The 25,945-nt window shown below is 44.9% G+C and overlaps 1 protein-coding gene across 1 annotated transcript in view; it reads right to left on the bottom strand.

Moving 5' to 3' along the window:
- LOC122935247 (SPHK1 interactor, AKAP domain containing) overlaps nucleotides 1-25,945 on the bottom strand; it is a 231,202-nt gene that overhangs the window by 139,395 nt on the left and 65,862 nt on the right. The gene's annotated exons all lie outside the window — the stretch shown is intronic.

Raw genomic sequence — 25,945 nt, forward strand, 5'->3', positions numbered from 1 at the left:
AACTGAGTCACCAGAATGCATTCCGTTCCGTTCCGTTTTGCTGTGTCCCCATCGTGGACAGAATAACGCTGCAAGTAGCGTTTTTCTGTCTGCGATGTGGAGCAAAGCAAGACGGATACATCATGACTCACAATGTAAGTCAATAGGGACGGATCCGCTTTCTCTGACACAATAGAAAACGGATCCGTCCCCCATGGACTTTCAATGGTGTTCATAACGGATCTGTCATGGCTATTTTAGAGATAATACAACCAGATTCGTTCAGAACGGATGCAGACGTTTGTATTATCATGACGGAAGCGTTTTTGCTGATCCATGTCGGATAAAAACGCTGGTGTGAAAGTAGCATAAAGTTGAAACATCTGTACTTTTACTTCATTGTTAAAGGGCTATTCCCATATGGGCAGATGGGAATACCCCTTTAAGCTTTAAAGAATCATGATTTTGCCTGGACAACCATGATCTTACGTTTAAAGGGGTTCTGCACTTTGTTTTAACTGATGATCTATCCTCTGGATAGATCATCAGCTTCTGATCGGTGGGGGGACCAACACCCAGGACCCAGTGGCGTACCGCCCATAGAGGCAGACCACGCCACTGCTATGGGGCCCGCGGCACTGGGGGGCCCGTAGCGCAGATAAGGCCCCGCCCACTCATGACCTGCAGCCGGCTATGCGGCTGCTTTTCTCCCCAGGGCCCCCCCCATGTTTAGCTGAATCGCCTCCCAGAGGCGCGGCTAAGGCCCTAGACACCCGCCCCCCTCCTCAGCGCCGCGCTCTGACTGCAAATACCCGATCTTCCTCTCGTCGGCGTCCCAAATCCCGCGCAGGCGCAGTGCCGGCGATTGCCTGCGCCTGCGCTCTGATAATACGGCTGAGGGCAACAGCTTCAACATCGTCACTGGGCATGCGCCGAGCCCAGTGACGATGTTGAAGCTGTTGCCCTCAGCCGTATTATCAGAGCGCAGGCGCAGGCAATCGCCGGCACTGCGCCTGCGCGGGATTTGGGACGCCGACGAGAGGAGGATCGGGTGTTTGCAGAGCGCAGCGCTGAGGAGGGGGGCGGGTGTTGAGGACTTAGCCGCGCCTCTGGGAGGCGATTCAGCTAAACATGGAGATGTTAGAGTTTTCATATTTAGGCGGGCACGGCACTTCAGAGGGGCACCGTTCCTGCATTTGCATATCCTAAGAATCGATTTTTAGAAGAAAGGACAAGACTGACATGGAAAAGAAGAACACAGATGGAAAAAAGGTACTTTATTAAACATGGATCCATGAGTACCTTTTTTCCATCTGTCTTGTTCTTTTGATTGTGAGTCTTGTCATTTCTTCAAAAAATCGATTGTTATGATATGTAAATGACGCTGTAAGGAGCCCAGAGGGGCGTTATTCTTTCTCCACGGTGCCCAGGAACGCCCCTCTGAAGTGCCGTGCCCGGCTAAATTTGAAAACTAATAACGCCTCCAAGTTCATCTAAATCGCCTCCCAAATCCGATCCTCCTCTCGCTGGCATCCCAAATCCCGCGCAGGCGCAGTGCCGGCGATTGCCTGCGCTATGATAAGATGACTGACGGCACTGCGCCTGCGTGGGATTTGGGATGCCGGCGAGAGGAGGATCGGATTTGGGAGGCGATTTAGATGAACTTGGAGGCGTTATTAGTTTTCAAATTTAGCCGGGCACGGCACTTCAGAGGGGCGTTCCTGGGCACCGTGGAGAAAGAATAACGCCCCTCTGGGCTCCTTACAGCTTCATTTACATATCATAAGAATCGATTTTTTGAAGAAATGACAAGACTCACAATCAAAAGAACAAGACAGATGGAAAACAGGTTCTCTGTTAAACATGGATTCATGAAAAAAAAATTGGGGGTAAATTGCTAGTGACAGATTCCCTTTAAGGCAACTTTCACACTTGCGTTCAGAACGGATCCGTTTGCATTAACATGAACAAAAAAAACTAACATTTTTTTTTTTTGTTCATGATAGTGCAAACGGATCCGTTTTGACTTTACATTGAAAGTCAATGGGGGACGGATCCGTTTGAAAATTGAGCCTTACTGTGTCAACTTCAAACTGATCCGCCCCCATTGACGTCCATTGTAACTCTGGACGGATCCGTTTGCCTCCGCACGGCCAGGCGGACACCCGAACGCTGCAAGCAGCGTTCAAGTGTCCGCCTGCTGAGCGGAGGACAGACGGAGCCATACTGATGCATTCTGAGCGGATCCGCATCCACTCAGAATGCATTAGGGCTGGACGGATCCGTTCGGTGCCGCTTGTGAGAGCCTTCAAACGGAACTCACAAGCGGAGACCCGAACGCAAGTGTGAAGGTAGCCTAACATGGCACCCCAAATAAGGAGACCTGCAGGCTGCAGCAGATATCCCATGTGACAGGTCACCCCCAGGAAACCCCTAACAGTTTCTGTAGGTCATGTATAAATGTATTTAATGGGGGTGTGGCATGGGAGGAGCAAAGTCAGGAAGTGGGAGGGGCCATGGTGGGTAGTGGGCGGGGTTAAGGGGCCCAATTCAGATTTTTGCTATGGGGCCCAGTGATTCCTATGTACGCCTCTGCCAGGACCCCTGCCGATCAGCTGTTTGAGAAGGCAGCGGCGCTTCAGCAGTGCTGCAGCCATCTCACTGTTTACCGCCAGCCCAGTGACATCATGAATAGTATCAACTGGCCTGGGCGGGGCTAAGCTTCGTTCCCTTGAATAGCGCTTAGCCACGCCCAGGCCAGTTGATACTAGTCGTGACGTAACTCGGCCAGTGGTAAACAGTGAGAAGGATGCAGCGCTGCTGGAGCGCCGCTGCCTTCTCAAATAGCTGATCGGCGGGGGTCCCGGGTTTCGGACCCCTGCCGATCAGAAGCTGATGATCTATCCGGAGGATAGATCATCAGTTTAAACAAAGTGCAGAACCCTTTTAAGCTTAAAGAGGACCTATTGTCTCTCCTGACAAGTCTGTTTCAGTAACTACTTGTAACAACAATTCTTGAGCATCTAGGTCATGGGTCAGCAACCTTCGGCACTCCAGCTGCTGTGAAACTATAACCCCCAGCATGTAAACATGCTCGGCTGTTCTTCTAAGTCCCACAGAAGTAAATAAAGCATTCTGGGAGTTGTAGTTTCTGATCCCTGATCTAGTCTTACGACTCTCTGATGTGTCATTCCTCTAGGTCCAGATGGGTGTTACCAGTTGGGGTGTGTCCATGTACCTGACACTGGCAGCACTGATTGAATACTGTCAGACTGTGCATGGACACCCCCCCAGCTGGTAACACTGATCTGGACCTTTAATGCAAACTTAATTTATAACTTCTAGCTGGAATAATAAAGGAATGTCACATCAAAGAATCAGAAGAATAGATGCTCCAGATTAGTTCTTACATGGGGAATGGAAGTAGTTACTAAAACAGACATGTCAGGAGAGGCGACAGGTCCCCTTTAAGGGAATTCAAAATTTCAGACATGTCGACAATGTTTTTCTTTCTGTCATACCTCTATATTGTAAATTTCATAGCTTAGACAGTTGTGATTTCATTTTTAATAGGCTCATTATTACATTTCAGGAAACGGAGCCCATGGGAATTCAAAGCACCAGATGTGCAGTGTGCAGCAGATGAACAGGTTTCTCCTGTCAGAGAGGTATCCTTACAAATTGTATTGAAATGGTGACAACTATTGATTTTATGTAGTCAAATATTGAGCGTCTACCCAGAATCTAATGAATGCAATAAATTAACATCCCCAGGTCTGTTTGCTGATTGTCAGAAAATGATTTAACGCTGATCCAGGATTCGGAAAAAGACAGAAGAGAGGTTTAATATAAGGACAAGGAAGTCCCCTCGAATCGTTTCCAAGCTTGCAAAAGAGTACGACTGCGCGGAAGAGAAATTCATCAATCCTCCATATAAACAGATGGGGAGATTTCAAAACACATGTCTTCTGAGAGCAAGGTACAGGAACGTACAGAGCGATGACTGACGTCCTGGCACAATGCAAGCCATCCGCACAAGTCTGTTACCAAATAAATTATGTAACTACGAGGCAATCTCTCCACAGTACCTGAAAAATTGTTCAATGCAGCCGAGGCTTGGTAATCATATGTGCTGCATTAAGCCTGCGCTGACCTTCACTCGGCTTGTTATGTGTGGTATACAGTGAACAGAAACAATGGAGATTGCAAAAATGCCAAGTTAATCCGATAAACCACTCGTTCTCTGAATGCTGACCATGAAGTGCTTTCTGAATATATACTCACAGTCTAGTCAGAAGATTGGACTCTTGTGTTCATGGCTGCAGATGCTCATAAAGGGGTTATCCAAAGTCTAACACATGCCTCTCAATGCCCGGGCCCCTCATATAGATTATACTTACACTGCGCACCGGCATCGCTCGGGATCTGCGAACGGCCACCAATGCATCTCCCTATCGCACGGATCAAAACATCTGGCAACGGGGGAGCAGCCAATAACAGACTGTGACGGGGATGAGCCACCCTAGCGTCACCAGCGATCGCGTGGCCGTGTGAGGATCAGGAGTGATGCGGGTGCTGGGGAGCAGGGTAAGTATAATCTATTTGAGGGGCCCGGGCATTGGGGAGCATGTGTTAGACTTTGGATAACCTCTTTAAAGTGGATGCTCCCGTTAGATAAACCTACATGATGAAGGTAGCGTCGATCATGCTCGTTGCTTGAACCCTACCACACTAAAACCCTCACCCCCATTGACCCAAAACTACACACGACACCAGGTTGGATTGGAATTGGCCATAGCAGCTGTTTATTATAAAGTGTATAACACTTTTAAAGTTTTAAATAACATATTTAAACAACTAACCCATATACAACCGCATATGATACCCAACATATGTATAACATATAAAATAACGACTAGGGAGGTCCTCAAAGCCCCAACAGTTTTTGTTCAACTCCTCCTCCACGTGGTACTCCATCTTGGAGCAAAACCTGCCACAAAAATACCACCATGGGAGTCCAGCCCCAACTATGGAGCCCTCCCATCCTCCAGAACCTGATTTTCCACCAACTCTGAGGACCTCCCGCAGCCACGAACGCACAGGCTTAAAACCTTACCTCCACACCCCCAAAGCCGTCTTTATGCCCCCTTGCAGGCCTAGGCACCAGAAATCGATTCCAATTGCGTTAAGATGAATACCATCACTCCTCCAGAAAGCACCAATCCCCTGTTCCAACTCAGCATGTCTCACAGCCACGGCCCCATTTCTAGCCATAAACCTCCCTACCGCCTGGTTCACCTTTATCCTGGCTTTGTTCACCCGGTCCGCTGACCATGCACCCCTCCACACATGCCTGTGGACCATATCAGACTAAACTGTGACAATTCCCAGGAATAAGGCCCAGATCCTCAGCAAATCAAATTTTATGTCCCTAATTAGCTCACGAAAAGGCTGTGCCCCCAAATCATTTCCCCCCCACATGAAGGACCAACACATCAGGGGCTCTATCTAGCTGCACAAACCTGTGTATCTCTGGTAACACGCTACTCCACACCATGCCTCTCTTTCCTAACCAATGTATCACTGCTACCTCTCTTGCGAAGCCAAGCTGTTGCCCCTCCTGCCTCACTCCTGCTCTCAACGCTCCCCAAAAAACAAAGGAATGACCCAGTATCCACACTAACTCCGGGCCCCGATCTGTAACGAGAAAAAAAAAAACAGAGAACCATCCCCATTAGCCAGCCAGTTCCTTAGGGGACAAACATTAAACTACAACAGGCAAACCAAAACGACATACTCCTTAAAGGCGAGCCGTGTGTACACAAGACCTGAAACGAAGAGACTCCCACCGACCAATTTTCTTGACCACTTCATCACCCACCCCGTGCTTGGCAGCCTCAGTGGCGGCACCTATGCGAAAAAAGTGCCCCGTATAGCCCGCCCGATCCAAGCCCAAGCTGGCGAAACACTGGCGAAACACCGCCAGAAACTGGTAGCGGGACAGCGAAGAACCGTCCTCGTGAATCAAAAGAGGCAAGGAACTCCCCTTCCTCACTGACCTAAATTCCCTAAACAATGCACTGGGCACATCTCACAACCTGGAACCTCGTACAGCACTATCTTATACCCCCTCCCGTTAACATCCGTCTTCGAACGGCGTAATCTAAACTCCACCCTATCGGGGTACAAATCAACATCCTGCTGCAGCAACCCACCCACTCCACGTACATTGTCACTAACTAATTCCCCTAATCGCAATGCCCCAAAGAAGGCTAGTGAAAACGCAAGCTTAAACAAATAACCCTCAAACACTGACCGGCATACTGCCCCTACCTGTCTACCCATGTCCAACAGTAATGCAAAGGACACCGGGTGCCTTCAATCTTCCGCTCCCCTTTTTCGCCCCCCCCCCCCCAACCCTTCAACGCCTGACTCGCCAGAAAACATTTTGTAACGTCCCTTAATCCCTGTAACCGAAAACCAAAGACTAAACCAGCTATTACTTTATTTATCTTGGCTAACGACCAACCCTCGTCCCTACCATGCCCAATATACAATAACATAGGGGCTTCCTACTTAACCCCCTCACCTTCAACATCAACTTCTATCGTGTGACACCAATCCTCCCAAGCCTTAGCATACGAATGCCACGTCCTTGGGGCCAACGACAATCGGATCAACCCTGCTACCGCTGCTCCAGCAGCTCCCATAGAAAGGTTGGACAGGACAAGGGGTATTCCTCCGCATCCGGCGCCAGCATCCGAAAACGCTCCCACTGGAAACGAGAAAGAGCATCAGCTATACAGTTCTGAACCCCTGGCACATAAACTGCCACCACCCAAGCGTTCAACGCCAGACACTCAAGGACCAAACGCTGCAACAACCGAACTACCTGTGGCGACGATGCCGACAATGAATTGATTGACTGCACTACACTCAGATTGTCGCAATGGAAACGCACTTTCCTATTGCGAAATCTCTCCCCCATAAGAAAACCGACACTAGGATTGGAAAAACCTTGAGCAAAGCCAGATTGCGAACCCAACCCCTGGAGAACCACTCCGCTGGCCATTTTTCCACGCACCATTGCCGCCCACAATAGACCCCAAACCCTGTCCCACCTGCCGCATCCGAGAACAATTAGAAATCTAAACAATCCATAGTTTTCCTCAAAATTAGAGACCGCCCGTTGTAAGATGCCAAAAAAGAGCCTCAAACTGCTAAATATGCCCGCAATTCCCTACCCAAACGAAAGAAGTGATGCGGCGCAGACACCTTTGAAGTCGCCATTGACAGACGCCGTGAAAAAAACCTCTACCCATCGGGATTATCCGACAGGCAAAATTCAGCTTGCCTAGCGACTGCAAATCCCGTAATTGTATCAATAATAATCCCCAAAAAACAGAGCTGAAAGATTCAAAATATGCGCACGACAGCGAGCACGCCATAGGGAGGCATCTATCCACAAAAAAAAAATTCTCCCCAAAACAACCCAGCAGGTGCATGCTGTCTGGGTGTACAGGCAGTAACCGAAAAGCCGCCTCTATATCTGTTTTCGCCAATAATGCCCCTTTTGCAAATTTGTTAACCCACCCTACAGCTGCGTCAAACGACGTATAAACCACCGAACGAAGTTCGGGATCTAGCCAATCATTGACCGACGTCCCTCTAGGGTATGACAAATGATGAATGAGCCTAAATTTGTTCGGCTCCATCTTGGGCACAACCCCCAGTGGGGACAACCGCAAATCCAAAAAATTTCCACTAACTCCCCCTTCCAAATCTGCTCCCTCATGTCCTGCTTTAAATGAGCCCTTAATGAGCCTTCGAAACAGATATACACCTCCCCCCGAGCTGCATCATCCACACTAACCCTCCCCTCCCCAGCTATCTGAACTGATACCGAGCTTGTTCCCGCCGACGACTCTACATTCCCAACTGCAGCTGTTGCTTGGGTTTGAACCGCCCCCAACTCCACATTTTGTAATTGATTAGACCCAAGTCCCATCGCCCCCCCTTATTATCTATATTTAGTGCCCTGGGGTGTGCTGGAGACGGGGGACCCCTGGGGGAGTTAGGGCCGGGACTTATTACCGTGTTGGGGGGCTTGGCGTCAATTGCAGCGGTGGGGGGGGGGCGTGCAGGGGGGTTCGCCCCAGAGTGGCATTACCACTTTTGCACCCTGCTACTTTCTCTAATATGCTAATATCATGTCATCTGTATATTTATTGCAGGTGCTTCACAATGTGCATTCCTTTGTTTGAAACTGTTATGTTCAAGTGTAATTCACCTGGTTTAACAGTAGGTGGCAGCAAGCATGGCAGAGCTACATTTACAAAGGATGGAACCCTTCTTTCCATTCTAATTCTCCCTCTAAGGAGGTGAGGGTCTTAGTTAGAGTTCAGTTACAGCTTACCTCTTGCTAATGGAAGGAAGCAGGGCCACGTCCCTGTTGGACATGCCTTGCCTAAGCTAGCCAGAGCACCTTCAGCTCTGCTGGATGTGGAGGCCACAGCTTGGAGCCTCTGAAGCCAGGAGCAGAGTTCCCTGGATTAAGCTAGAGTCAGACTACAAAGAGAAGTTGCAGCATCCTGCAGAAGCAAAGATTCTGTTTAAGCTTGTCAGTACAGCAGAGCCAGAGAGTAACCAATGTAGCAGAAAGGAGTTTGCTTGTCAGAGTTAATGCTAAAGCCTGCTGGAAACCAAGACAAAGCCTGAAACTGTTGGAGAAACGTTTGTTCAAGTAAAGCTGTTAATGAACTTCATCACAAGGTCTGGACTCAATTTATCTCTTCAAATCCCTCAATTATTCACCCTATTTGCTCTTCTTCGGACGACAACGCCTGGGATCCAACATATCCAGGTAGGAGCACCGTGACACATGCACAAAACATTAAGGGACATTATAGGCTACCCTACACCACACTGGCATCCGTACACCTGGGTACCATCTACTATATCACTTAAATGGGGCCCTGTGCCCTTGTTGCTTCACTGCAATTTGCATCACGAAAAACATTTACTTTAAGGGACCCCTGGCCATTGCCGTGCATCACATTTGCAAACACAAAATGTGGTACTCTTAACCTAATAGTTGCACAATACACTTAAAAGCACAATAATTGAACGTTACTGAAAGTTTACGGATCCATTCTTGAGTGGTTATTTCGCAGAGCCGGAGACCCTGCAATACCCCACTGTACCTCAAATTGCATTTGGAGTGGCTATTGGCCATCCTACATTGCTGCTGTGAGTATGCCCCCTACCTTTAATATGCCCGTTTCATAGGTACAAATCTGCTGACAGATGACCTTTTAAGAGACTCAATAATATATTTGTTCATTTTTGGCAAAAGCGATTATACAACTGCTTAAAGGGGGGACCTGTAAGCTCTCCTGATGTGTGTTTTATTAACTACATGCATCCCCTATATCATAACAATTCAGAAGTACCTATTCTTATGACTCTATGTTGTATCATTCCTTTATTTTTCCTGCTAGAATGGTTGAATTCATTTCTAGAAGTTTTCAGTGAAGGTCCAGATGGGTGTTACCAGTTAGGAGCATGTCCCTACAAAGTCTGACACTATCCAGTCAGTGCTGCCATTCAGACTGTGCAGGGACACCCTCCACCTGGTTACCACACCTCTTTACCCTTACTGCAGACTGCTAGCAATTCATAACTTTTAGTAGAAATAATAAAGGAATGGCACAACACAGAGTCATAAGAATAGATGTTCCAGATTCCACATCCTGTGGGACTGTCCGGTCCTCAGACCTTTATGGACAGAGATCTTCTCCCTAGTCTCAGAACTATTGGGTAACATTTTATTGCCCTCTCCTGCATTAGCCATTCTATTTGTCGGGATTGATGACATCCCCCATAAATTCCGGGTGGTCCCAGCCCACATTTTACTCTCCACCAAAATGGCTATCACCTCCAAGTGGAAAAGTGCAACCGTCGCCACGGTGGCGGATGTTGTGGCCAAAGTGAACTTAGCGTGTCTATTCGAACAGACAATGGCTCTGACTAAACACTCCTACCCTAAATATGAGATGCAGTGGCATGTATGGAAAACCTCCAAACCTATCTCTTCAACATGACTCATGTCCAAGTGTATGTCTTTAGTCCCTATGAGGAACAGCTTTCTTACTGTAAATGTCTTTCTCATGTATGTGATACCTATGATCCCCTTGATCTGTATGACATTTGATGTATGATTATAAAATGTTTGATGTCTGAAAACTAATAAAAATTTACAGATTAAAAAAACAAAAAAACAATAGATGCTCCAGAATTGTTATTACATGGGGAATGCATGAAACTATAAACTATAAAAAGTTAAATATCAGAATTTACAGCAGTAGCCAAAGTTTAGTAGTTATGGCTTACTGTATATACTTACATATCGACATACTGACGTACTATGCATTTTGGCCAGGTGGGCATTTTTGCAAAAAGTGACAGAAACTGCAGACATATCGGATGCCACTTTCACACTGGACTCTCAGTGACTGAGGGTTAACCGTCCCGTTCTATCAATTGCAAAAGTGACAATGTACTGAGAAACAATCAATCAATATCAATGCCCAACTTTTTGGCATAAGATGTTCGACAAGTATGTCCAAATACCTCTGGCTATGTCCTTGTCCCTTATTGTGGTTTTATTTATAAGAGGATGAGACAATCATATTTCAAAGCCTACATCTTAAGGATCAGAACTACGCATAACTGATTGTAGCTGACAGACGTAAGACTGGCACAGCAATAATTAATCATGGACGGACGTAATCCCTGTCACGTTGACTACTGTAATCATGATTCCAATAACCGCTAACATAATAGACTGTCTTGTGAAAAAAGGTCATTTAAAATGAACCTATGCAAAGGAATCGTGAGGACCCAATCTAGGAAAGAAGTGTGCTAAGCATGGACGACAGCTTGTAAGTGACATAATATATGGCAGGAAACCCGGCCACAGCTTGTCACGTTGTGTGACACCTCTCCTCAGCCACAGGCAGGATTATCAGCCTTCACACTGAGATGTGCAATCAAAAGCCAACACCGTTTCAGGCCCTCAAAGGCTTTTTTTTTTTGTTGGGCAAAATACAACGTATAGAAATATGACATACAAAATATTATATACAATCTAAAAGTATATACGTATATTTTACTAATAGAACCAATTGTTGCAAAGTAGATTCCAACCAAATCATAAAGCGAGCATTTAACTTCTATGGGAGGGCGTTGTGGTCATGCTCTGTGACCTGTGCAGAGGTCACTGCAGGATCGGCAAAGTGGTGAGCTGTGTCCAGCATTGTCTGTTGTCAAAGATGGATCCTGTTCTTGAATCATAGCCCTTTAGTCGGTCATTTATTATGGGCGGTAGGCCATTTTTTTGGCATACTTTTGTTTCAGATTTGGTCGCAAAAGGCATTTGCACCTGAACCTGCAACTTTTCCAAGGTGGCGGAAAAAGAGCATGGCATGAGCGTCGAAGAGTGCGGGTCAGCAGGCCCATCTGATTCACTATTTTCTACGCCTGTTTTTGGAGTAGAAAATGACTTAAATCTATACGAGCAAGGGAGCTAGCGGAGATTTAAGCAAGTCACACGGCCGCTGGTAAAGCAACTAAGGTATGTAGCAAGTACATAGCTTAGGCGCATCAAGCAGCAGTGAACATGAACTAAGACCGGCGTCTAAATCGCCATTCTTAGTAAATGTCCTCCTTAGTCTTTTACCACCAAAGAGAGGCTCTGTAGAGGTGAGCAAATCAATTTGTTCATCAAAGAGACAACTCCCATTCTATTGACTGACAGGGCAGACATCTTGCCTGGAGGTGTCGCATGCACAGTCGTCATCTGCATCGCTCCGGTAGCAGCAGCAGAACCCCTTCGCCAGCACCTCCGCTCAGAGCAATCTTTATACAGGACCAACATATTCCACAGCACTTTGTAATTCAAAGAGTACATGTACAAACCGTCAGCATTCTGGCTCTGCATTAGGCACGGATTCCTGATGATATACCATCAGTATTGCTTCAGGATTTCATCAGGATTTACAGGCGTATTATTTCCTCCCTGCATTTTTTATGCACTCCCATGGGCTGTAATCTGCGTATTTGGAAACAAGTACTCCCAAAACTCGGACATGCTGTGGATTTCAAATACTGACGGAAATTATACTATATTAACATTAGCAGCGGATTCCGGTACACAAAATCCAGGCCATATACAGATTGCAAATACGCTCACGTGAAAGCGGCAGTCAGCTTCTTTTATTATCTTAGCACAATTCCTGACTTTGGGGAGCTTTTTGATTATCTCAGATAAAGCGTTTAAGCTGGAGCTATCCCTCCAGGACAGATATTAGAAAACCTAAATGGTTAAAGCAATCACATCCTATGACATGATGAATATCACGGAGCTATTCTGTATGACACATTCTACTGCCAATATATGTGTATGGAGATGGCATGCAGTGTGCAGAAATGGATGCACCAGTTTCACAAGATGTTTAAAAAAAACACTACTTTTTGGGTATTATTCTGCAATGAAGAGGATATTTTAAATGAGGTATTACTGCAATATACTGTACATGCAATTAAAATATTATTTTATTAAATAAAAATCTGTTTTTATGTCCATTACATTTTCCTCTCTGGTAGCGCCCCTTGCTGTTTATCCTTCTGGTCCATCTTCTCCATTCAGGAGAAGCCTAATAAACTCAGTAGCTTCCCTGCTCCCTTCCTTCCCTCAGTGCTGGTGTAGTTCTTTTCCTTTCCTTTTCTTTCTATCCATCCCTACTTCTAAATTTATAGAAAGATATACAATCTCTTACAAAAGTGAGTACACCCCTCATATTTTTGTAAATATTGTATTATACTTTTTCATGTAAGATATAACACTTTGATAAATTGTAAAGTAGTCAGTGTACAGCTTGTATAACAGTGTAAATTTGGAGTGCCCTCAAAATAACTCCACACACGGCCATTCATGTCTAAACCGCTGGCAACAAAAGTGAGTACACCCCTGAGTGAAAATGGCCAAATTGTGCCCAATTAGCCTTTTTCCCTCCCTGGTGTCATGTGACTCGGTAGTGCTACAAGGTCTCAGGTGTGAATGGGGAGCAGGTGTGTTAAATTTGGTGTTATCGCTCTCACACTCTCTAATACTGGTCACTGGAAGTTCAACATGGCTCCTCATGGCAAGAACCTCTCTGAGGATCTGAAAAAAATAATTTTTGCTCTACATAAAGATGGCCTAGGCCAGTGATGGCTAACCTTGGCACTCCAGCTGTGGTAAAACTACAGCTCCCAAGATGCCCCCCTTGCTTGGCTGCTCTCAGAACTCTATAGAAATAAATAGAGCATGCTGGGAGTCGTAGTTTCACCACAGCTGGAGTGCCAAGGTTAGCCATCACTGGCCTAGGCTATAAGAAGATTGCCAACACCCTTAAACAAGACAGGTTCTACTCAGAACAGGTCTCACCATGGTCAACCAAAGAAGTTGAGTGCACATGCTCAGCGTCATATCCAGAGGTTGCCTTTTCAAAATAGACGTGTGAGTGCTGCCAGCATTGCTGCAGAGGATAAAGGGGTGGGGGTCAGCCTGTCAGTGCTCAGACCATATGCCGCACACTGCATCAAATTGGTCTGCATTGCTGTCATCCCAGAAGGAAGCCTCTTGTAAAGATGATGCACAAAAAACCTGCAAACAGTTTTCTGAAGACAAGACTAAGGACATGGATTACTGGAACCATGTCCCGTGGTCCGATGAGACCAAGATAAACGTATTTGGTTCAGATGGTGTCAAGTGTGTGTGGTGGCCACCAGGTGAGGAGAACAATGACAAGTGTGTCTTGCTTACAGTCAAGCATGGTGGTGGGAGTGTCATGGTTTGGGGCTGCATGAGTACTGCCGGCTGTGGGGAGCTACAGTTCATTGAGGGAACCATGAATGGCAACATGTACTGTGACATACTGAAGCTGAGCATGATCCCCTCCCTTCGTAAACTGGGCTGCAGGGAAGTATTCCAACATGGTAATGACCCCAAACATATCTCCAAGACGACCATTTTCTTGCTAAAGAAACTGAGGGAAAAGGTGCTGGGCTGGCCAAGCATATCTCCAGACCTAAACTCTATTGAGCCTCTGTGGGGCATCCTCAAACAGAAGGTGGAGGTGCGCAAGTTCTCTAGCATCCACCAGCTCCACGATGTCGTCATGAAGGAGTGGAAGAAGATTCCAGTGGCAACTTGTGAAGTTCTAGTGAACTCCATGCCAAAGAGAGTTAGGTCCATTTCACATGAGTGAGTTTTCCACGCGGGTGCAATACGTGACGTGAACGCGTAGCACCTGCACTGAATCCTGACCCATTCATTTCAATGGGTCTGTGTACATGAGCGTTTTTTTTCACGCATCAGTTCTGCGTTGCGTGAAAAATGCAGCATGTTCTAGATTCTGCATTTTTCATGCAACCCTGGCCCCATAGAAGTGAATGGGTCCTCTATGAAAAACGCATTGCATCCAGAAGCAAGTGTGGATGCAATGAGTATTTCACTGATGGTTGCTAAGAGATGTTGTTTATAAACCTTCGGTTTTTTTTCATGTGCGTGAAAAAAGCATCAAAAAGCATTGCACCCGCGTGGAAATAAATTGAACAACTGAACTGACAGACAAAACTGACTGAACTTGCTTGCAAAATGGTGCAGATTTCACTGAGCATCCGAAGCCAGTCCGTCACGCTCGTGTGAAAGAAGCCTTAGAGAGTTAAGGCAGTGCTAGAAAATAATGGTGGCTACACAAAATATTGCCACTTTGGGCACAATTTGGCCATTTTCACTTACTTTTGTTGCCAGCGGTTTAGACATGAATGGCCGTGTGTTGAGTTATTTTGAGGACGCACCAAATGTACACTGTTATACAAGCTGTACACTGACTACTTTACATTGTATCAAAGTGTCAGATCTTCAGTGCTGTCCCATAAAAAGATATATTAAAATATTTACAAAAATATGAGGGGTGTACTCACTTTTGTGAGATACTGTATCCATCTGTATCTATCTCGACAGTGGAAAAGTACATTGTTAGGGTATTAAATACCATATGTAGCTCTGAGACTCTACTGCATGTGAGGGACTATTTTCGATGAAGGGGATGAAGAGGTTAACAAGAGATAATTGCAGTGCATACTGACAGGTGCTTGATGAGTTGCTGCCAACCACATAAAAGGATGAAAGTCCTCCAGATATGTGAGTAAAAAAGAGTTTTAAATTCATTAGGATTATCCCTTTACTGGGCCTTTGTGTCACGGTAGGTGAGGGAAGGGAAGCAAACCAAATACAACAAGAGCAACAAAACACCAGGCTAGGCCCCAAAGCTAGGGAACAGGGAAAGGTCACCACCTGACAATCCCCGAGCCTTTCCCTGACTGCTAAAAACATGAGCAAATCCTTAGGGTGGAAGTGCTCATGCGCTGGAACCTAAGCCTAGCTGAAACTGAAGCAAACCCCCAGCCGATAAGACAACCGGTTCCTAGTGCAAGGTGCAGGAACCAGCGTCTTCCTGAGGCCTAGCCAGAACACACAACAAAAGGGAAGTAGTAGGACCTAACGTAAGATGGATGGGGAGCAGGAGATCCACCAAACACCAGCTGGGAACTCCAGAAGCAAATATAAACCGCAAGGGCAATAGTGAGAGGCGGGTATAAATAGCACCACTAAATAGCTAATGAGCAGAACCTGTGAAGAGGTGGGATCCTTCCCAAAACTACAACAAAGAGAAACAGAACAATCGTTCAGATCTTCTCAGGCCTCTCACAGGGCAGGGCGTGACACTTTGAGGCTGACAATGAGTGCACTGTATGTTTAGTTCTACATATCTACAGCTCTGCATGGTTATATTTTACATTCAGTGGAAATAATTGTTTAATATGGTTCTGTCCACTTTGTGTCAATTGAAACCTTTGTGAAATATAGCAGCCAACCATCCATGCGTTTCCATCCAGCTGATTGACTGTCAGGTTTTACACATAAATGCACCAACTGGATGGTTACACTTCACTTGTAAGATTTTTAATGATATGCAGCATTATATTTTTAATAGGGCCCCATGACGGACATTGAAAGGGTGTATCTCACCTAGAGGAGCCTGGGCGAGAACAGAAAAGTCCCGGCAAAGCATGGAAAGGGGGTGTTGTTTGCACCAGGAGTGAGTTACCAAGAGCCCGGCCTTGGTGGAGTAAAGGCCCTAGATATAGGTGGCCACTAAGCTAGTTGGTGGACACCAAGCTACTTAGCTTAGCTGGCTCCAGCTAGTCCAGGGCGGGCTTTTACTGGGAACAGGCAATGTGTTGGGTGGGTGCCTGTTCCCCATGCTCCACTCGGGGATTTAAGAATATGCCCATGTCCAAGGATGCTATTTAATCCTGTTGCTGGACTTGGGTGGGGCTCTCAGTCTGAGAAAGGAGCAGGCTGTGTTAAAGTCTGTGGGAGCTGGGACCCTCTGACCCTGTGTGGGGTAAGCACTGTGGTATTTTGGGGAGCTGGGTGGTAGACCCGGATCCTGCTAGAGAGGGACTATAATGTTTAGTCAGTGGCCAGATGGCTGAGAATTTGTTTTGATTTATGTTTTGGTTGATGTTTGTGCATGAAGACTGCCAAATAAATGCACTGTTTGGACACTAAAGCCTTTGTCTGGAAGAAGTCTGTGAGAATGACCCCCGAATAAAAAGACGATCCCTTACAATAGGTAGATTAGTAGTATAATAAGACTGACATTTAGTAAGTATAGAAGTTTTATATTTACTGTAGCATGCAACAAAGAAATGGCATTGCACATCCAACAAAAGGTGCTTTTCCATAGAAATTAGCTATTAGTAGTTATGTCCTCCTCCGTCAAGTCGTGTTTTAGGATTAGATTTTTCTAGAAACAGAGCTGCTGAGAAGAAAAATATGTGGTGCAATTCTGCAAGTACCTCCTAGGTGGGGCATATTAAAGGTAGGGGGTGTACTCACAGCAGCAATGTAGGATGGCCAAGAGCGAATAACCGCTAAGTGCAAAGTGACTCGTGGGAACAGAGGGGTATTGCACAGACTCCGGCTCTGGTAAATAACCTCTCAAGAAAGGATCCGTAAACATTTAGTAACGTTCAATTATTGTGCTTTTAAGTGTATTGTGCAACTATTAAGTTGAGAGTGCCACATTTTGTGTTTGCAATCATTAACCGCATGTGCCTTCGTATGAAGAAAATACAATTGATCATTATATTCTGTAATTATTCTTAAAGAGGACCTCTCACCTCTCCGGACATGCCTGTTTTAATAGCTTCATGCATTCCCCATGTAAATAACAATTCTGGAGCATCTATTTGTATGGCTCTTTGTTGTGCCATTCTTTTATTATTCCAGTAAGGGTACAGAGGGGAGGTAACAGATTGGGGGGGCAGGGGGGGGGGGTTGGGGGGTGCTAGCACAGTCTGAGCACTGACTGGATAAAGATAAAGTGAGGAGGGACACACACCCCAACTGGTTACCTCCCCTCTGTACCCTTACTGCAGACTGCTAGCAGTTCATTCATAACTATCTAGTAGAAATAATAAAGGAATGGCACAACACAACACAGAGCCATAAGAATAGATACTCCAGAATTTCCAGAATTGTTATCACATGGGGAATCCATGAAGCTATTAAAACAAACACGTCAGGAGTGGTGACAGCGCGTATTCAGGCTTTGTTTACTAATAAATAAACAAAAGAGTGGCGCACCATAGGGTGACAACATATGCACAAAAGAAACTTAAAATTCTCTGATTGGAGGCTTACCTTTGAGTGTTGTGCAAAATCATAGGCACAACACCATTTTTGGGCGTTTCGGGAATAGTTTACCATTCCCCGGATCCAGTCGTCATGCAGCCACAGATGCAGATTTCCTTAAGTAAAGGTGCCCGGAGCCCCACAGAGGATTGGATATGCTGATGCTTAAAGGATTATCCCTCGGTGCAAAGACGAACCGGCCAATGGAGGTGAAAAACAATCTTTGTATCTTTATTGGTTCACAACGCGTTTTGGGTATAACTTCACCTTCTTCAGGTGTATGGCCTGAAGAAGGGGAAGTTATCTTTGTAACGTGTTCTGAACCAATAAAGATACACAGATTGTTTTTCACCTCCATTGGCCGGTTCGTCTTTGCGCCGAGGGATAATCCTTTAAGCATCAGGCGTGGTGACAGGTCCTCTTTAAAGGGAATATATAACCACCACTTACAACTAACATGGTCATCAATACAGCTTCCCAAATCTACCTAGTTATGCAGTGATACACTCCCAATAAAGGATATATAGGGGGTTTTAGCTAAACGGCTGGCTTTAATCAATCATTACATGTACTTAAAATGGTGCATTAAAAACTAGAACTTGTCCTGCAAAAAATAAGACCTCATACAAGTACATTTATGAAAAAACGAAAAAGTTCTAGCTCTTGGAATGCAATTTTTTTAAAATGTGCTTGGTCACTAAGGGGTTAAAGAGCATCTGTTAGCAGATTTGAACGTATGAAACTGGCTGACCTGTTGCATGTGTACTTGGCAGCTGTGTTGGTCCCATGTTTATACAGTATGTGCCCACAATACTTAGAAAAATGATGCTTTAATATATGCAAATGAGCCTCTAGGAGCAACAGGGACGTTACCATTACACCCATTAGAAGCTCTTCTCGCTCTGCAAATGCCGAGCAGTGCACTTTAATTGACAGGGCCAGGTGTTATGGTGTTTTCACTGCCTGGTCATGACAATCAAAGTGCAGAGGTTGCAGAGAGAGCAGAGCCTCTGGGTGTAACAGCAACGCCCCCATTGCTCCTAGAGGCTCATTTGCATATAATAAAAAGTAAGTTTTCTCAGCAATGCAAGCACATATGCACATGGGACCAACACAGATGCCTTCAGCTGCAAAGTGCACATGTAACAGGTCAGCCAGTTTCATTGGTACAAATCTGCTGACAGATGCCCTTTAACCACCTCCGGACCGCCTAACGCAGATTCGCGTTCCGGAGGTGGCAGCCCTGCGCACAGTCACGCATATATGCGTCATCTCGCGAGACGCGAGATTTCCTGTGAACGCGCGCACACAGGCGCGCGCGCTCACAGGAACGGAAGGTAAGCGAGTGGATCTCCAGCCTGCCAGCGGCGATCGCTCGCTGGCAGGCTGGAGATCCGAATTTTTTAACCCCTAACAGGTATATTAGACGCTGTTTTCATAACAGCGTCTAATATACCTCCTACCTGGTCCTCTGGTGGTCCCTTTTGTTAGGATCGACCACCAGAGGACTCAGGTAGGTCAGTACAGTCGCACCAAACACCACACTACACTACACTACACTACACCCCCCCGTCACTTATTAACCCCTTATAAACCCCTGATCACCCATGATCACCCCATATAAACTCCCTGATCACCCCCCTGTCATTGATCACCGCCCTGTCATTGATCACCCCCCTGTCATTGATCACCCCCCCTGTCAGGCTCCGTTCAGACGTCCGTATGATTTTTACGGATCCACGGATACATGGATCGGATCCGCAAAACGCATACGGACGTCTAAATGGAGCCTTACAGGGGGGTGATCAATGACAGGCGGGTGATCACCCATATACACTCCCTGATCACCCCCTGTCATTGATCACTCCCCTGTCATTGATCACCCCCCTGTAAGGCTCCATTCAGACGTCCGCATGATTTTTACGGATCCATGGATACATGGATCGGATCCGCAAAACACATGCGGACGTCTGAATGGAGCCTTACAGTGGGTTTTCAATGACAGGCGGGTGATCACCCATATACTCTCCCTGATCACCCCCCTGTCATTGATCACCCCCCTGTAAGGCTCCATTCAGACGCCCGCATGTGTTTTGTGGATCCGATCCATGTATCCATGGATCCGTAAAAATCATGCGGATGTCTGAATGGAGCCTTACAGGGGGGGTGATCAGTGACAGGGGGGTGATCACCCTGATCACCCTGATCACCCCCTGTCATTGATAACCCCCCTGTAAGGCTCCATTCAGACGTCCGCATGTGTTTTGTGGATCCGATCCATGTATCCATGGATCCGTAAAAAATCATGCGGATGTCTGAATGGAGCCTTACAGGGGGGGTGATCAGTGACAGGGGGGTGATCACCCTGATCACCCTGATCACCCCCTGTCATTGATAACCCCCCTGTAAGGCTCCATTCAGACGTCCGCATGTGTTTTGTGGATCCGATCCATGTATCCATGGATCCGTAAAAAATCATGCGGATGTCTGAATGGAGCCTTACAGGGGGGGTGATCAGTGACAGGGGGGTGATCACCCTGATCACCCTGATCACCCCCTGTCATTGATAACCCCCCTGTAAGGCTCCATTCAGACGTCCGCATGTGTTTTGTGGATCCGATCCATGTATCCATGGATCCGTAAAAAATCATGCGGATGTCTGAATGGAGCCTTACAGGGGGGGTGATCAGTGACAGGGGGGTGATCACCCTGATCACCCCCTGTCATTGATAACCCCCCTGTAAGGCTCCATTCAGACGTCCGCATGTGTTTTGTGGATCCGATCCATGTATCCATGGATCCGTAAAAAATCATGCGGATGTCTGAATGGAGCCTTACAGGGGGGGTGATCAGTGACAGGGGGGTGATCACCCTGATCACCCCCTGTCATTGATAACCCCCCTGTAAGGCTCCATTCAGACGTCCGCATGTGTTTTGTGGATCCGATCCATGTATCCATGGATCCGTAAAAAATCATGCGGATGTCTGAATGGAGCCTTACAGGGGGGGTGATCAGTGACAGGGGGGTGATCCGGGAGTCTATATGGGTGATTACCCCCCTGTCATTGATCACCCCCCTGTCATTGATCACCCCCCTGTCATTGATCACCCCCCCTGTCATTGATCACCCCCCCCCCTGTAAGGCTCCATTCAGACATTTTTTTGGGCACAAGTTAGCGGAAATTTTTTGTTTGTTTTTGTTTTTGTTTTTTCTTACTAAGTCTCATATTCTACTAACTTGTGTCAAAAAATAAAATCTCACATGAACTCACCATACCCCTCACGGAATCCAAATGCGTAAACATTTTTAGACATTTATATTCCAGACGACTTCTCACGCTTTAGGGCCCCTAAAAAGCCAGGGCAGTATAAATACCCCACATGTGACCCCATTTCGGAAAGAAGACACCCCAAGGTATTCGCTGAGGGGCATATTGAGTCCATGAAAGATTGAAATTTTTGTCCTAAGTTAGCGGAAAGTGAGACTTTGTGAGAAAAAAAACAAAAAAATCAATTTCCGCTAACTTAGTGGGGTATATGTAAAATGACACCCCAAAACACATTCCCCAACTTCTCCTGAGTACGGCGATACCAGATGTGTCACACTTTTTTGCTGCCAAGGTGGGCAAAGGGGCACATATTCCAAAGTGCACCTTTCAGATTTTGCAGGCCATTTTTTACACATTTTGATTGCAAGGTACTTCTCACACATTTGGGCCCCTAAATTGCCAGGGCAGTATAACTACGCCACAAGTGACCCCATTTTGGAAAGAAGACACCCCAAGGTATTCCGTGAGGGGCATGGCGAGTTCCTAGAATTTTTTATTTTTTGTCGCAAGTTAGTGGAATATGAGACTTTGTAAGGAAAAAAGAGAAAAAAAAAAATCATCATTTTCCGCTAACTTGTGACAAAAAATAAAAAATTCTAGGAACTCGCCATGCCCCTCACGGAATACCTTGGGGTGTCTTCTTTCCAAAATGGGGTCACTTGTGGCGTAGTTATACTGCCCTGGCAATTTAGGGGCCCAAATGTGTGAGAAGTACCTTGCAATCAAAATGTGTAAAAAATGGCCTGCAAAATCTGAAAGGAGCACTTTGGAATATGTGCCCCTTTGCCCACCTTGGCAGCAAAAAAGTGTGACACATCTGGTATCGCCGTACTCAGGAGAAGTTGGGGAATGTGTTTTGGGGTGTCATTTTACATATACCCATGCTGGATGAGAGAAATATCTTGGCAAAAGACAACTTTTCCCATTGTTTTATACAAAGTTGGCATTTGACCAAGATATTTTTCTCACCCAGCATGGGTATATGTAAAATGACACCCCAAAACACATTCCCCAACTTCTCCTGAGTACGGCGATACCAGATGTGTGACACTTTTTTGCTGCCAAGGTGGGCAAAGGGGCACATATTCCAAAGTGCACCTTTTGGATTTCACCGGTCATTTTTTACACATTTTGATTGCAAAGTTCTTCTCACACATTTGGGCCCCTAAATTGCCAGGGCAGTATAACTACGCCACAAGTGACCCCATTTTGGAAAGAAGACACCCCAAGGTATTCCGTAAGGGGCATGGCGAGTTCCTAGAATATTTTATTTTTTGTCGCAAGTTAGTGGAATATAAGACTTTGTAAGAAAAAAATAAAAAAATAAAATCATCATCATTTTCCGCTAACTTGTGACAAAAAATAAAAAGTTCTAGGAACTCACTATGCCCATCAGCGAATACCTTAGGGTGTCTACTTTCCGAAATGGGGTCATTTGTGGGGGTTTTCTACTGTTTGGGCATTGTAGAACCTCAGGAATCATGACAGGTGCTCAGAAAGTCAGAGCTGTTTCAAAAAGCGGAAATTCACATTTTTGTACCATAGTTTGTAAATGCTATAACTTTTACCCAAACCATTTTTTTTTTGCCCAAACATTTTTTTTTTATCAAAGACATGTAGAACAATAAATTTGGCGAAAAATGTATATATGGATGTCGTTTTTTTTTGCAAAATTTTACAGCTGAAAGTGAAAAATGTCATTTTTTTGCAAAAAAATCATTACATTTTGATTAATAACAAAAAAAGTAAAAATGTCAGCAGCAATAAAATACCACCAAATGAAAGCTCCATTAGTGAGAAGAAAAGGAGGTAAAATTCATTTGGGTGGTAAGTTGCATGACCGAGCGATAAACGGTGAAAGGAGTGTAGTGCCGAAGTGTAAAAAGTGCTCTGGTCATGAAGGGGGTTTCACCTAGCGGGGCTGAAGTGGTTAAGAGCTCATGCATACAGATGGCATAAAGGGATCTGTGCTTGTGAACCCCCTCTATGTCTCAGAACAGAGGGCTGCTATGTAAGAGCAGTTCCACCTTTGTCGGACACAACGTGCCCTTGCATTGCATGGACAACAATGCATTTGAATGGCCATCGTGTAATGCTACATGTCCCTGTACGGGTACTACTTGGTAAACTGGTATACCTAGACAATGCTTTCATGGGCACTAATAGCTGACCACGAGCTGACTAGACCTGTGGTAATAAGTGGCTTTATAATCTACGTTGTAAAATTATATATACGTATATATATACACACTGTATGTGTGCATATCTACTGTATATTATATCTAATAATGCAATACAAATGGTGTAAAATAATAAAAAGCCTTAACATTGAGGTTTGACGTATAATAAAGATTATCATGCAATGCGGCAATTATGTTACGGTTCAGCAGTGTTAGTTTTAAGGACAGGGTTGTGACAAGCTCTAATATTCAAGAAATGCGAGTGGTTGTCGCTCTTAATGAAGGAAGTAGCTGTTACATTAATAAAATGTGAATAGATCTACTTTACACAGTTGTAGGTAAAACATGGATCAAAAGCATTGTGTAATTGTACTTTGAAATTCCTTTAATTTGCCATTTGGTAACCCAGAGCATTTAATCATTTAGTTCTAGAAGAGCAGTGCAACATAATCAGAAATATGAAAAGACATGGGGGGACATTTATCACGTCAAAAGTGGCATAAGGTGTTGAAAGTCTTGGCGCATGGCTTATGTGCGGCAAAACTTGCAACTTTTCCCCTCTCATGTCACTTTTCTAAAGTGGTGAGAATAGGGGGCATGACGTGGACAGGGAAGCAGGTGGGCTGACAGGCCTGGCTGATTTATTAATTTTTAACTGCGGTTTTTGGGGTGGAAAATGGCTTAAAGGCTATGTACACTATTGGAGTCAATTTTTTTTAATGATTGCATTTTACTTATTTTTGGCTAAAAATCATATTTTCAATTGGCCTTTATTAAAAATATTGAGCTGTTCAGTCAAAAAGGGTTAACTGGTTTTCAACTGAGTCACTGGTAGTTTCACTTTGTTTCGGTTATCTAATATAGATCCATGAGAAGATGACAAGGAATACCAAAGAAGGTGTTTGCTAAAGCCTATGGAGATGTGGGGACACAAGTGGTGAGAAATACACACACTGTGAATGGAATCTTGTGAGTATATCTCTTCCTGTGGTTTTAAAACACAGTGGCAGTACTTCACCATATGGAGTTTCTATTTGCACCCTGCAGGCACTTGTAGATCTGAGGAGGATTTTTTTACATCTTGTGAACCTGGTGAAAACCCAGTCTTTCCCTTTAAATCCGAGGAGAGAAGTTTGCAGAAGAAAAGAGGAAAAAAAAAATATATATATATATTCTTTTGGCAGCGCAGTCTCTTTTTTTGATTGAAGTAAGGTCAGAGAGCAGAGATCAGGAGCCCGTCAGCTCCCCAACCGACGAAAAAGAGAGAAAATCCACAGGCAGCTACTAGAGCATCTCAGCTCTGTACAGAAAAAAAGGATTCCATATTGTTGATAAAGACCAATAAAAAAAGGATTTTAGCTCAAAATAAGTCTAATGCAATAATAAAAAAGATAAATGTGCGGGGCCAGCTGCCCCTCCCCACCCTCGCCACACCCCCTAATCTGAAAGTGGTGAGAATGGGTGTGAAAACGTCACTTGTCACACAATTTTGGCACTGGGATATTTAAAAAAAATCTCAAACAGTGTTTGTGACTTTTTATACATCATAAAATTGACATAGGGAGATGAGAAATGTGAAAAAATGTCATCCGGTCTGGCCTGGATCTATGATCTGCTGCTCATTTCTCATTTGTAGCTCAAAATTCATTTTAAACTTCGGATTTTTTCCATATTAGAGAACAGATGAGCCTCGTTTGGCAGCATTTGGTGTCTGACCTTTTTACAACTGAAGATAAGCCATATTTTGTTCCCTAATATTTATAGAGAATCTACGAACCAGAGATAATACAACCCACACCAACCGGGAAACAAACTAGTAAATGTACAGATGTAGTAGAGCTGAAATTGTTATAAAACGCCTTTATTTTTACATGTGCTCTCTTCAGTTAAAACGTAACTTTTATTTCTTTAATGATTTAAAGTGAAAATATCAAAAGAAAAATGTGAGAAATGTCTCATGAATAATAACACATATTTCTCTGCAGCTTTTTATCATACAGACAAAAGAAAGGTACCGTTTTAATAAGCATAATGTGAGCCCTTTAAGCCAGTATGCCTGGTTTAATAGGGCTGATCCTTGTGACAGGTTCCCTTTAAATGAGTGTTTCTGAGCTGCCAGGAATAAACCCCATAGTACAAATCTGTTGCATTTTTTTTATTTGACCAATTAAAAACATTTGTAGCCCAAAATAAGTAAAATTTAATAATAAAAAATAGCCCCTGAAGGTGTTCATGAGCTAAATGTGCATTTTAATGATGGCATTAGGGGATGATAGATATTAGCTGAAGAACTGTCCATCTGAGTTGTCTCATGTCAATAACCAGGCTTAAAAATGACCCCCTGTTATTCTTCAGAAGTGCTTTGCTTATCTCTTATCTCATATATATAAAAATAAACTTCTGTCTGTTGTCTGCCTGTTCCTTATGCACGGCCAAATGACTGGACTGATGTGCACCAAATTTGGCACATCCTGTAGGTACATCAAGTTCTTAGAAAGGTCTCAGCTCTCTAGGATGTACGGTTCACCAAAAAAGCAAATATGGTAATACACGGTGGCCCATGAAAAAGTAGCCCGCCTTCAGCAATAGTATGACAAAATAAACGACCAAGTGTTTTTTCTTTATTTTTTTACCCACAAGTCACA

The sequence above is a fragment of the Bufo gargarizans genome, chromosome 4, assembly GCF_014858855.1.
Source record: "Bufo gargarizans isolate SCDJY-AF-19 chromosome 4, ASM1485885v1, whole genome shotgun sequence".
NCBI lineage: Eukaryota > Metazoa > Chordata > Amphibia > Anura > Bufonidae > Bufo > Bufo gargarizans.